Source organism: Narcine bancroftii, chromosome 2 (genome assembly GCF_036971445.1).
Source record: "Narcine bancroftii isolate sNarBan1 chromosome 2, sNarBan1.hap1, whole genome shotgun sequence".
NCBI lineage: Eukaryota > Metazoa > Chordata > Chondrichthyes > Torpediniformes > Narcinidae > Narcine > Narcine bancroftii.
Window position 1 is genome coordinate 282,373,330 of NC_091470.1, and position 11,212 is coordinate 282,384,541.

General features: G+C 40.6%; 1 long non-coding RNA gene across 1 annotated transcript; it reads right to left on the minus strand.

Annotated features, from left to right (window-relative positions):
• Nucleotides 1–3,678: 3,678 nt before the first annotated feature.
• LOC138752698 (uncharacterized) lies at nucleotides 3,679–4,652 on the minus strand. The gene is made up of 2 exons (XR_011350848.1): nucleotides 4,527–4,652; nucleotides 3,679–4,056 (listed from the first exon to the last, which is right to left on the minus strand). It is a non-coding gene; the product is annotated as an uncharacterized lncRNA (long non-coding RNA).
• Nucleotides 4,653–11,212: the final 6,560 nt, after the last annotated feature.

The following is an 11,212-nucleotide window of genomic DNA, read 5'->3' on the forward strand; positions in this document are numbered from 1 at the left end:
TTAATTTTGTTAAACTCTTCTCCCTCAATGTATTTGTAGTTAATTTTCTTCTTCTTCTTATCACCTTTCCCCTCATCTTCCTCTTCATCTAATTCAACATCCTCAATTTTTGACTTATTATCTTCTGTGACATCATCCTCTTAAAAAAGAAAGAAAAAAGAGAAAAAACCCCCCCCAAAAAAAGAGAAAAAAAAGGAGAGAAAAAAACCTCCTAATTCCCTCTCAATTACAATCAAAACAAAAAGAGTTAAAAAAAAAATATTTATTAAAAAAATTTTTAAAAAAACCTTCACTTCTTAACCCAAAAATTAAAAAGAAAAAAAAACAGGTCGGAGGTCACAACTACCTCCTCCTGTTTAAACCGCCCAAAGCGGTAACTCCCCCAAAATATTGGGTGTGATATGACTTCTGGAAACTAGTGCCCACCCAGTTCCCTCTCCCAACTCCCATTTCATTAAACTATCATCATTATTTAAACTATTTAAACTCTTTTCAAAGAAAAGAAAAAAAGATTTATTTATTTATTTTTTAAATCAACGTTACCACTTCGATCACCATTGCTTCCATTTCTTTTAAGAATCTGGATACCACCTTACATCTCTACTCTCTTTGGAGACCTTGAAGGACTACATCGTTCCTGAAACTGCATGATTGGTAGAGACTAAGCAAAGTCCATAACCTCTTTAGGATTGTCAAAGAATTTTGGCTAATTTCCATCCTAAAAAATCTTCAGTACCGCAGAATACCTGAATGTTGCCCTATGTCTTTTTTTTTCCACAACCGTTCTTTCACAGAATTAAATTCGCGTCGTAATAGCATAGTATTAAATCTCCATTTTGAAGCTTTCTGAACATCTCGTGAACTCAAATATTCTAATAATAATAATGAATGATCCGAAACCAGTCTAGCCTTATACTCCACAGACGTAACCCTATCCTGCAAATGTGCTGATATTAAAAAATAATCAAAAAGAATTATGTCGCGAGGAATAAAAAGAAAAATCTTTCTCTGTAGGATTAACTCTTCGCCAAATATCAATTAAATTCAAATCTGCCATCATATTAATCACTTGGATTGCCATCTTAGACTTCTTAATTACTCTTGGTTACTTATCCAATAAAGGCTCCAACACCACATTCAAATCTCCCCCAACATTATATTAGAGTTCGATTGTCCAAGTAATAAAGACATATCCACAACAAAAGCTGTATCCTCAACATTAGGAGCATAAACATCAAGCAAAGTCCATGCCTCATTAAAGATTGTACAATTTAATTTTAATAATCTTCCACCATTTTTCTCTTCACTCTGTAACTAAAATGGTAGATTCTTATGTACCAAAATTGCCACACCTTTTGCCTTAGAATTAAACGAAGAATAAAAAACGTGCCCAACCCATTCACGTTTGAGTTTCAAATGTTCCTTATCTATTAAATGAGTTTCCTTTGCCATTGCGACCACCGTTTCTTCCATTTCTTCCAGAAATCAAATTCCCTTCTTGCAGCTCTGCCCTCTTTGTAGACCGTGGAGGACTACGTCATTCCTGGAATTGCATAATTGGTAAAGACTGAGCAAAATCCATAGCTTCTTTAGGATTATCAAAGAACTTTGGTTGATATCCATCCTGAAAAATCTTCAGTACCGCAGGGTATCTAAATGTTGCCTTATATCCTTTTTTCCACAATAATTCTTTCACAGAATTAAATTCACGTCGTTGAAACATAATTTCCTGACTCAAATCCGGATAGAAGAAAACACGATTACTCTGAACCATCAAAGGAGATTTGTTTTGCTGTGCATTTCTAATAGCCATACGTAAAATAGTCTCTCTATCACAGTAATTTAAACAATGAACCAGAACAAGTCTTGGATTCTGTCCTGAAAGAGGTCTCCTTCTCAAACCTCTATGAGCCCGTTCCAATATTAAACCTTCAGAAAACTTATCTTGTCCCAACACTTGTGGAATCCATTCAGTGAAATATTTTCTTGGATCTGGCCCTTCTATGCCTTCTGGCAAGCCGACAATTTTCACATTATTCCGTCTGGATTGGTTCTCCAAATAATCAACCTTTTTTGCTAAATTTTTATTCTGAATCTGTAACGTTTCAATTGTTTTATTCGCATCTTGCAATTGATCTTGTACATCAGATAATCCTTGATCACACATCTCAAGTCTTTCAATAGTTTCAACTTTAAAAGCTCCATAATCAGCCATCTGTTGAGTATTGACATCCATCAATGCATTAATCTTAGAAGTAAGATTATTCATAGAATCACCTAAATGCATCATTGAAGAAAATATCTTATGTTCAAGACTCTTGAAAAGTATATCAACATCAGTAGATCCAGACATGGTGGGATTCTGCTGTTCTTGTGGAATCAGAGGACCTTCTATCCCTTCTTTTAATTTAGTAGCTTTTCTTGCAGTTTGACTCCGTGTAAGAGCCCCTGCCACAGACCCCCCCCCCGAAGTATCAGGAGGCTGAAGATCAGGGTTATCTTTGATCCAAACCTCCTTTAAAAGCTTCGTTACATCAGTATCTGGAAGAGCTAATATAACTGGTGGTATAGCAGTCAAATAACAACTCTTTAACTCTCCAACTGGTGGCGCCCCAGCTAATTCAGCAGTCAAAGTCTCAGTAGACGTTGTTTGAAATACTGGCATCCGGCCAGCCCTTTGTTCTAAAGGCAGCTGAAAACGACCTTCAGAAAGACCTGCGGAATCAGAACGGAGCTCCAAGGCCGAATTCTTCGCTTGTTTTCCTGGATCCATTTCACGCTGAGTCGTGGCTTTTTGTAAACAAGCAGGCTCAGATAATTTCAGAAAATATAATTTTTTAACAATCTGTTGATGTTTCCTTTTACTTTTTTAACAAATGTACCATTAGGTATTAATTCAACATCTCATACTATTTATAAACTTTTAAAAAAAGTTTTAACGGGCACTTAAAGACAAAACAATAAGTTAGAGTCAGGAGAGGTCTGTTCCTTACGCCATCTTGCCACGCCCCCCCAACTTGCTTTTGCTTAATCGGATTATTTAACCCCTGAACATTAAAAGTTGCAAATTTCAAATTAGATACCCTTACAAATTAACAATATAATCTCACTACAAAATATTGCTCCCCTTATAATAACGTAATTCACTATCCCTCCCCTAGATATTTAAAGAAAATATAAAAAATAAATATTAATTATCCCCCAAAAAAAACAACCCAAAGGTAGTAACAGCCTAAAAAACTGGGTGTGGTAAATCCCACGAGTGACGGATGACTATCAAAGATTTCAGTACTATCCCCTCCTCCCCCCCCCACCCCCCCAGCCAGAAATACATTATTCACATCAACACAATCAAATACTGTAAATAAGAAGTAAAGAACTTGGACTTTATTTGGATGGAGCACAAAAAAGATTTATTATGATAGCCTTAGCTGTAGCAAAAAAATGTATCATGTCAACCTGGAAATTAGAAGATAGCCTGAGAATACAGCAGTGGTACATAGAAATAAATAAATGTCTTCCATTGGAAAAAAATAACATACAATTTAAGAAATAACATCACAGTATTCAAACAAATTTGGGAACCGTACATGGAACACAACAGAGAAGTCCTACCGCGGACCTCCACCGCCTAAAATGACAGAAGGAGAAGATGACAAAATGAACTGACCCAGTATGTAAAAGTAGAAGACACAAATTTCTTGTTTATTTTCATTGTGTGATGACATTGTTTAATGGGTTTAATGTATCATATAGGTTGAACATTGAGTGGGTGGGGAGGGGGAAAAAGGGGAGAAAATGACACTATATATTCAAGAGGGAAATGTTTGTGTGTATTTTGGTTAGTATGGCTCATAGTGTGGAAATTAAAAAATTTTTTAAAAAACCCCAATGAATCCATTCCCATTGATTGTTCTGGATCTTCAATGTCAATAAGACTTTGTGTTAAAACTTCTTTCTTTCCATTCTTCCCATTTGTCCCATTCTTCCCATTCCCATTTCCATTTCCATCTGCTTTAGGTAACAGCGGCAAAGATCTTCCATATTCTCTCAAATCTGGTAGTGAATTAGCAAAAAATTAATGCATCATGGTCATTTTCAAAAATTTGAGATTAAAAATTATCATAAAAGACTTTTAATATTAATACTGCAGGGTAACGGAAAGCAAATTTGTAACCCTTCCGCCACAATATTTATTTAGCCGAGTTAAATTCCCGACGTTGCCTAATAATCTCTTGACTCAGATCTGCATAGAAAAATACTCTGTTATTTTGGATCATCATTGACTTTGTTGGGCCTTCTGCACCGACAACCGTGACAAGATGGTGTAGAGGACAGACGTGCGGTCCCACCCTCCCTCAGCTAGTTTTTTTAAGCACCTGTTTTTAAAGTTTACAAAAGTGATTAAAAGTGATTTTTACTTTTGGGAACATTAGTGGGTTATAATGGCTACTAATGTAAAAAAAAACGAAAGCTCAACTGCAGAAGAAATTACCTTTGAAAAGTGCTGAAGAATTGAGGCCTACCTGTTCAACTGAAACCACGGACCCGATATTTGGAACCTCCAAGGCGCAGAGGACTCCTGCCCGGCTAAGTATGACGCTGATGGTGAATTCAGCCGGTGCTGAACCACGCGTCTGCGATGTAAGATGCGCGGTGTTAGAATCTAGGGGTTAAAACATTATGAAAGAAATGATTAATTAATAAGTTTATATGTACTGCATGGTTCAGGGAAAAAGAGGAAGGTGATTAAGTGGCAATCACAGCATGGAGCAAAGTTGGCTGAGCAAAATTGTCTACTCCCAAAATACAGGGAGAGGAAATGCATAAAACGATTTAGGAGGAATGCTCAAACTGAAGGAGGTGGTGAGTAGCACAGGAGACACAGGCCAGACCAGAACAAAGAATGGCCTGCAAGAAACAAAGGAAATGGATAACCAGTCTAGGAGGAAGATTAAGGCATGAGGAGGTGTTAAAGAGAACAGCAGAAATTGGCCAGACAGGGACAGAATGGTGATTAGAAATATCTGGGGATGAATTAATTTCTGATCCAATCAACAGGATAGTCTGGCTTGGAGGATTAAGATGGGAGTGCTACACCCCAGATATCTGCAAAACAGGAGATGACTTGTGATAACCCTTATGCAAAAAGATCTAGCAAAGAAAGACAACTTTTGTTCTGTATGATAATGAAATCTAGCAAAGGAAGCCAACTTTTGTTCTGTATGATAAGGTTGATCTATATAATCTGAGCCAACTGGACTATAGGGGTCAGTCTTGGGGAATAGCTCACTGTGCAGGTGACCTATGAACTAACGACTGACCCAGAGCTCTGTTAAGTTTTATTCTTGTGCTGTGTAATAAATTGACTGTTGAACCGAATACCTTCTCCTATCACTTCATTCAAAGAACACGCTGGACTCAGACTACACATAGACTAAATTAAGAGTAAGGTAAAGCCAGAGTCCGACAGCGGGCGACCCAGCTGAGAGAAGAGCCCTTGAACCCGGGCTGCCGTTGGGTGAGCTGGGGATACGCAGAATGGCATTGGAAGTCACGCCTGCACAGTCCCTGGCCTTACCGGGCATACGCGGTGCTTCAAGGGTCCGGGACTTGCTGGACTGTGTGTGGGCTGTGGGCGGGGCCCGAGTGGCATCGTCCCGACTTGGTCGGGTGTACAAACCTGCAGCCGCACCGGGAAGGGACTGACAATGCTGGAAGAAGAAGCAGACCTACCTTTACTGAGCAGCTCACACAAACAATTGGAGGTGGAGACCAGAGAAGGTAGGCCTCAAAAAGTGGAACTGGAACCTGGAATGGAGTCTGTGTGTACAGTCCTGGAAGGGATTGCTTATCAAATGGACAATATGTTTAAAGAAATGACTCAAGGATTTTTAGATGTGACAACCAAAATGACTATTATGTCTGAAGATATGTCTGCAGTTAAGAGTGATGTTAATAATTGTATTAAATCAGTGGATACAGTGCAAGAATTTTTTTTTAAATTGATGCAGCTTTTTTTGAATGTAAAAATCAAGTTGATCATAATAGGGAAAGATGGAAAAAATGGAAGATTCCTTTGTGGATTGGGGAATTCAGAAGAAAGACATTGAAAAAAATTGACTCATTGCAAAATCAAAGTTGGAGAAATAATGTGAAAATTGTGGGTCTCCTGGAAGATATTGAAGGGTCAGATCCAATAAAAATTTTTAAGAACTGGATTCCCAAGGTGTTGGGCAAGGAGTTTTTTTCAGAAGGCTTAGAATTTGAGCAGGCACATAGAGAGTTACGAAACCGTTACCGGGACAACCGCTACGGGCGGTTTTAATTCGTTGTTTGAAATACCAGGACAGAGAAATTATATCACTGAAAAAAGATTTGTATCCATTTACAACAGTATCTATGAACTTTTTTTCACTTAAATTGCATGAGAGAAAATTTTATTTCTCAAATGTCTGGATGATGATTTGTGAATCCAGTAAGAGTGAATCTCTATTACTCGAATAGCTGTAACATGGTGGGATTCACCTGTATGTGCTGTCATTAGGGTGATATTTCATTTATGCATGATCAGCCAGCCCCAGAAATTACGATATTCATCTGCCATCTAGAGGTAGCTTAGAAAGCTACATACACCAATTATGGAATTCATCTCTGGTCAAATAGGCTAAATGTGCTCAATAGTAGGGTAGGCTCATGCATTCAGATCTTATCAAATTTCCTTTTTTGGCAGAGTTGGTGCAAGGGATGTAACCAGTGGCATGGACAGGATGGATCAGTGGTTCTCAACCTTTTTCTTTCCACTCACATACCACTTTAAGTAATTCCTATATCATCGGAGCTCTGTGATTAGTAAGGGATTGCTTAAGGTGGTTATGTGCATGGAAAGAAAAAAGTTTGAAAACCACTGTTTTAATCGTACCTAATTGATTCATTATGTACATAGTTTCTTAACTCCAAAGGAGATGGGCCAATGACAATTTTTCACAAGCAAAATATTTCAGTAACAATTGGGTCTTGAGCAGTGATTCTCAACCTTCTCTTCCCACTCAAATATCACCTTAAGCAATCCCTTACTAATCACAGAGCACCAATGGCATAGGGATTACTTAAAATGGTATGTCAGGGGAAATAAAAGGTTGAGAACCACTGGGATAGATGGCCAGAGTCCTTTCCCCAAGGCAGGGGAGTTAAGATCTGAGGTTAAGATGAAAGGGGTGAAATTAAAGGTGATCTGAGAAGATCATTTTTAACAGAGGGTAGAAAATTATCAGGAAAGGGATGTCAGAGGAGGTGGTCTAGGCTGATTTAATGTTTGAAAGGCTTTTGGACAAAGTCTTGGGAAGAATAACAAAGAAGGGCATAGGCCGAATGCAGGCAAAAAGGTTGAGCTTGGATAGCTAACATGGTTGGCATAAATGAGGTGGGTCAAAAGAGCCTGTTTCTCGGCTGTGTCATTCTATGATAGCAAATCTCAGGTTACCTTAGTTATGAAAACACAGGGGACATTATAAGTTTTACTCTCTAGATTTGTAATTGATAGTTTTAAAATTTTCATCTAGATATTGAAACATGTCTATTTAGGCATTTATTGTGTGCAAGACATTATATCTTTTGCTTGGGCCAAAGCTCAGAACTTCAGTAATGCACAGGGCCAAAGCACTATTGGACAAGTTTTGCTGCACTATTTGCAGAAGGAGATGGCAAAGCTTCACTCCCAGATGAACTCAATGCCTTCTGTTTCCAGTTCTCTGATGACCCTCTCCTGTCTATATCTGAGGATGACATGCAGGCTGCCTTCAAGAGAGTAAATCCAAGCAAAGCGTCTAGTCCAGATGGAGTACCCAGCCGAATATTTAAAAACCTGTGCTGATCAACTGGCCAATGTATTCACAGATATCTTCGACATCTCGCTCCAACAGGATATGGTAACCACCTGTTTTAAACATGCATCAATTATACCAGTCCCCAAGAAGGGTATTGTAACCTGTCTAAATGACTATTGACCAGTGGCACTCACATCAACAGTGTCAAAGCATATCAGCTCCTGTCTGAGTGGTGACAAGGAACTGTTCCAATTTGCCTACCGTAGCAACAGGTAGATGCCACCTCACTGGCTCTACACAAAGACCTGGAACACCTGGACAGCAAAAGTGCATACATCGGGATGCTCTTTAACGACTACAGTTCAGCATTCAACACCATCATTCTCTCAAAATTGATACAGGAGGGAGATTGAAAGCTTGGTTCAATGATGCACCAACTACAACCTCGCAGTCAATGTCAACAAAACCAAGGAACTGATTGTTGTCTTCAGGAAGGAAAAAAACCAGATGATCATTGGTGATTAGAGATGGAGAGGGTGAGAAAATTTACTTCTTGGGAGTCACTATCTCAGAGGATGTTCCCTGGTCTCAACATGCTAATAGCATCATGAAGAAAACAAGTCAGCACTTCTACTTTTTCAGGAGTTTGCAGAGGTTTGTTATGACATTGGAAACCCTGGAGTATTTCTACAGATATATGGTGGAAAATGTGTTGACTGGCTGTATCACAGTCTTATATGGGATTACCAATACCTGGAGCATAAAGGAAGTGGACACAGCCCAGGGCATTACAGGCAAAACCCTCCACCGTTGAGAACATATACAGTGTACAAAGAATACTGCTATTGGAGAGCAGAAGCAATCATCAAAGATCCACACCACCCAGCACATGCTCTGTTCTTGCTGCTACCATCAAGAAAGAGGTGCCACAATACTTGCACCACCAAGTTCAGATTCCTCAACAACAAATTCAATCAGAGGCTCATTTAAGGACTCTGCACATTATTGATTTTTTTTCCTCTGTATTGTACTTTGTTTACATTTCTTTATTTGTTTACAGTGTATTTTGAACATGGTTTTTTGCACCACCACCTCAGACAGCTCCAAGAAAAGTGCAGAGAACAAAACAAAGGACTCTACATCACCTTTGTTGACCTCACCAAAGCCTTCGACACCGTGAGCAGGAAAGGGCTTTGGCAAATACTAGAGCGCATCGGATGTCCCCCAAAGTTCCTCAACATGATTATCCAACTGCACGAAAACCAACAAGGTCGGGTCAGATACAGCAATGAGCTCTCTGAACCCTTCTCCATTAACAATTGCGTGAAGCAAGGCTGTGTTCTCGCACCAACCCTCTTTTCAATCTTCTTCAGCATGATGCTGAACCAAGCCATGAAAGACCCCAACAATGAAGACGCTGTTTACATCCGGTACCGCACGGATGGCAGTCTCTTCAATCTGAGGCGCCTGCAAGCTCACACCAAGACACAAGAGAAACTTGTCCGTGAACTACTCTTTGCAGATGATGCCGCTTTAGTTGCCCATTCAGAGCCAGCTCTTCAGCGCTTGACGTCCTGCTTTGCGGAAACTGCCAAAATGTTTGGCCTGGAAGTCAGCCTGAAGAAAACTGAGGTCCTCCATCAGCCAGCTCCCCACCATGACTACCAGCCCCCCCACATCTCCATCGGGCACACAAAACTCAAAACGGTCAACCAGTTTACCTATCTCGGCTGCACCATTTCATCAGATGCAAGGATCGACAATGAGATAGACAACAGACTCGCCAAGGCAAATAGCGCCTTTGGAAGACTACACAAAAGAGTCTGGAAAAACAACCAACTGAAAAACCTCACAAAGATAAGCGTATACAGAGCCGTTGTCATACCCACACTCCTGTTCGGCTCCGAATCATGGGTCATCTACCGGCACCACCTACGGCTCCTAGAACGCTTCCACCAGCGTTGTCTCCGCTCCATCCTCAACATCCATTGGAGCGCTTACACCCCTAACGTTGAAGTACTCGAGATGGCAGAGGTCGACAGCATCGAGTCCACGCTGCTGAAGATCCAGCTGCGCTGGATGGGTCACGTCTCCAGAATGGAGGACCATCGCCTTCCCAAGATCCTGTTATATGGCGAGCTCTCCACTGGCCACCGTGACAGAGGTGCACCAAAGAAAAGGTACAAGGACTGCCTAAAGAAATCTCTTGGTGCCTGCCACATTGACCACCGCCAGTGGGCTGATAACGCCTCAAACCATGCATCTTGGCGCCTCACAGTTTGGCGGGCAGAAACCTCCTTTGAAGAAGACCGCAGAGCCCACCTCACTGACAAAAGGCAAGGGAGGAAAAACCCAACACCCAACCCCAACCAACCAATTTTCCCTTGCAACCGCTGCAATCGTGTCTGCCTGTCCCGCATCGGACTTGTCAGCCACAAACGAGCCTGCAGCTGACGTGGACTTTTTACCCCCTCCATAAATCTTCGTCCGCGAAGCCAAGCCAAAGAAGAAGAAGTGGTAATTCTGCCTTGCTCATGGGAAAAACAGCCTCAGGGTTGTATGTGATGTCATGTATGATCTCAGACAATAAATATGAAATCTGAGGAATTGGGTAAGTCCAGAGGGCCAGGGGTTGAGAGGAGTAAGTTCAGTGGAGGATTGAGAAAGGAAGATTAGAGATCAGAAGGTTCAATGAATCTAATGGTAAATAAAGATTCAGGACCTGAAGGGCTGGGCTATTAGAGCAAGGTTTGTTGGGGCTGATTGGGTGAGTGTCAATTAATTGGGATAATGTCGACAAAATTAGTAGTCAGGGATGTGATTGCTGTTGGTAGCCAGAGACAAGATTTGGTTGGCATTGTGTCACAAGACAGGAAATTTAAGCAAGGTTGGCAGGTTCATGGTGGGTTGGGGTGGGGTGGAGGGGGGGGGGGGTTACAACCCCATGCAGGATGTTGTCGGACTCTGGCTTTACCTTACTCTTAATTTAGTCTATGTGTAGTCTGAGTCCAGCGTGTTCTTTGAATGAAGTGATAGGAGAAGGTATTCGGTTCAACAGTCAATTTATTACACAGCACAAGAATAAAACTTAACAGAGCTCTGGGTCACTCATTAGTTCATAGGTCACCTGCACAGTGAGCTACTCCCCAAGACTGACCCCTATTGTCCAGTTGGCTCAGTTTATATAGATCAACCTTATCATACAGAACAAAAGTTGTCTTCCTTTGCTAGATTTCATTATCATACAGAACAAAAGTTGTCTTCCTTTGCTAGATCTTTTTGCATAAGGGTTATCACAAGTCATCTCCTGTTTTGCAGATATCTGGGGTGTAGCACTCCCATCTTAATCCTCCAGGCCAGACTATCCTGTTGTGTTGATCAGAAAT